Source organism: Argopecten irradians, chromosome 14, assembly GCF_041381155.1.
Source record: "Argopecten irradians isolate NY chromosome 14, Ai_NY, whole genome shotgun sequence".
NCBI classification, from domain to species: domain Eukaryota; kingdom Metazoa; phylum Mollusca; class Bivalvia; order Pectinida; family Pectinidae; genus Argopecten; species Argopecten irradians.
This window is the reverse complement of record NC_091147.1, coordinates 36,184,261-36,187,943: the sequence shown is the minus strand read 5'-3', so window position 1 is coordinate 36,187,943 and position 3,683 is coordinate 36,184,261.

Sequence of the window (3,683 nt, the reverse complement as noted above, 5' to 3'; positions counted from 1 at the left end):
TGTGATAAGTTAGTTTGCATTGTTTCTGGCTGACAATTCGAGACGCAGTGATTCAAATCCTTATTGTGCATTATATTATGAAATTAACGATTTAAGCAAAACATACTACAATAAAACACTTTTATAACGAACAGGCTCACAAAGAATTTTCGGTTATAACTTAGTAATTTTCTATCCCTGCCAAGGTTCCTATAATAAGAGCGGGCACGAAGAGCACTTCTAAAGTAACAGATACACGAAAATATAAGAAAAACTCAATCTTCAAAATTCAATCCTACACACTGACAGCTTCAGTTAGCGGGCGCCATATTTTCATACATATAGGGAGGTTGTTCGTTGCTCCGGTACTGCTCTCCCCATGAAATATGTATTTAACTATTGCAAATGCATAACAGGGGTAATTAAACATTTTTTATTACTTTTTAAATACTAATAATATCACTTTGAAAATTGAAAGCTATAGAATGCAGTCAAAATATCCACCAAGGTGAAGATGAGCACAAGGAATCATGACGTTACATAACGTCAACAAATAGCGCGAAATCATAGAATTCGCATACGCGGTACTCAAGGCCTGGAATGGAGAGATCCGAATCTTTGAGTTCATTTCTTAGAGTTTATGTATTACATCATATACTTCTATAGTTTAAAGTGTGTCCTTTAAATCTAAATATTGTCTTCTATATGAAATAGAAAATAAAATAGACAAGTAGAGATTCGCTCTTCCTATGCCGTTAATGATTCATATTAAAACATCTAACTGCGCTCTCTAAGGCCTTGCCTTCAGTCATATTATATCTATAATAAGTGTATAACGAACTGTGCTTATGACGAAGTGATAATACTAGTCCTCGCCTTTTACTGTATTTGATTTTTGATAATTAAACTTGGACGACTCAATCACTATCTTGTATCAAATTTAAAGATGCTCCACCGCCGACAGAACATAAATGATATTCTTCATTTGAACAATAATTGGTGTTTAATCGTGTATATATATGTCTAATTAACACAAAAAAATAATTAGAGGTTATTATATGTCAATTTTGATATCGCACCCTTTATCAGCTCGTGACCGCCATATCAGCCCAAGGGCCGCAGGCCCGAGGGCTGATATCAGGTCAAGGGCTGATAAAGGGTGCGATATCAAAATTGACATATCATAACCTTTTTATCACACATTTTGAAAAAAAGGAGAAAGAAATTTTAACAATTTAAAAACATGTATAAAAACGTATTGATCAATGACCGATATTCCACTGGTCATATTGTAGGCCAATTTAATGTTGAAACAGTGGAAAAACTTCATTACATGTACATGTACACAGTATAGGTTTTTTTACAAATACATAATCCCCGTTCCAATGGACGAGCTGAAACATACATTTTAAGGAAAATTAACAAGATCCTAGTGAATGTTAACTATCACTTTAAAATGATAATGTTCAAGAAATTCCAGCAAAGCTGGTTCATTTCAGAATGATCGGTTTTACGACGGACAAGAAATAGGAATTATGAATTCGACGGGAAAACTGCACGTACATGTATTAAACTGTCTAATTTATTCCTGTGTCTCTTCTTGTTGACGAACGCATGTCGTTGATTTATTTATACCGAATACATTCTTTTTGTGTTATAATTATGTGAATTGCGATGCTTTGTTTCCGGCACTGTGGACAAAACTCATTTCAACCTTATCTTAGTTAAGACATTTATCTCCAGTAAAATCATCACGAAACAGACTATTTCTGATTTCTGATATCTTTCTCAATACGTTTACCCGAGAGCTATTTTGATATTGAAAATTGTATCCGTTATTCAACTTATCGTCTGTAGGAAACTGAATCGAAGCGGCAACTCTAAAATCCGGACTGAAAACTCCGGATGACGTGATATCAGCCCGGGCCGATAACTGATATCAGCCCGGGCCGATAACTGATATCAGCCCGGGCTGATAACTGATATCAGCCCGGGCTGATATCAAATTATGACGTCATAATGTGATATCAGCCCGGGCGCGGACAGCACCAGTATCGCATGGGCAAAACGTTCATTATCAAAGACAAAAGTGTGATAATATGAAATAACTTAGTTTGCCTTTGGTGCGTGCGCAATCAGTACTTCATTCCATATAGGATGTAGTGCCACAGAATTTTTTCGGGATGCAACTAATTATTTTTTTTTATATTTTTTAACTTGAAGTAAAATTAGAAGCTCAAACTTTCCGATGGGGGTAAATGGTATAAATTAAGTAACTTATGTAACTGAAGAAAAATACTAAATCGTCTGCTCCTGTTTTTGATAGTGAAAAAAGGCCGTTTGTCAGCGGTAGAGCATCTTTAAAATTTGGCGCAAATATATGTTAAGACGTTTTTGTTATTAAGATAAATTTGCACCAATACGAATTAAAATGCGTCGGGCAGTATGTATCAAATAGGTACAAATGCAATGCTTTAAACAGTAAATAAAAAGTTTTTTTTGTATATAGCATTAAAACATTGCGGTGCATAATTTATGGAAAACGACAAAAAACAACAGAAAAAAACCAACAAATTAACAAACAAAAACCACCAACAACAAAAACCAAAAAGTAACAGCAAGTGGTACTGCTGAAACCAGGGCAACCGCGAAATCAAGTCTGCAAGGTTGTTTACTGTATGATTGTTATTTTTTGTGGGTGTTAAATTTTGCGATTTTACTATTTGGAACTTTTTTGCGGTTTTCTTTTACGAACTATCTTTATAACCTTTGAAAACGCTGTAATATGTAAAACCATGATTTTGATTATTTTCGGGAGCAAGTCAATTTCGCGAAATTTGGATCGATCCGCGAATATTAACAAACATACAGAAGATCGCCATTCCATCGATATGACATGTATGTTGAATTGTAACAGATTCCACTCAAGATGTGAACAGTTAGAGTCGAAATGTTAAAGTGAAAGAAAAAGAAATCATAATGTTGACAAAATCATTCTAATAGTTGGGCGAGATATTCTCCGAGATAAAAAAACAAACAGAAAAAACTGTTTACATTTCTTTTTAAATTCCCGAAAAATTTCAAAAAGATAAACACGAAAAAAGGAGATAACTGTTAGAACTAATTAAGATTAAGTTTGTTTAAAAAGTATTTATTCATATGTTGATTTAATTATATACATACAAAACATAGAGAATTTCAAACTTGGTTAGAGGCTTAAAGATGCTACACCGCCGACAAAGCACAAACGACACTAAGAATTGGAAAAATAATGGGTGTTTAATCGAGTATGTATGTGTCTATTTACATTGTAATACAAAAATTACATAAAATGATTTATTTTGCTTTTGGTGCTAGCTCAATCAATACTTCATTCCATATAGGACATATATAGTGCCACGGAGTTTTTTTCGGATGCAATTAATTGCTTAAAGCTCAAACTTTTCAATTGTGGTAATGGTGTAAAGTAAGTATTTTTTTGTGACCGAAGAAAAATGCTAATTCATCTGCTGTGGTTTTAGTTGTTAAAAATTACTATTTGTCAGCGATGAAGCATCTTTGATAAATTAGACATCAAATGTATTTGAGGAGGTTTATTGTGTAATATTACACTTGTGTGTATGAAAAACGGATGAAATATTCAAACTTCTCTTTGTTTGACTATAACGTGAGATAAATAACAATAAGACATTGTCTATGTATAA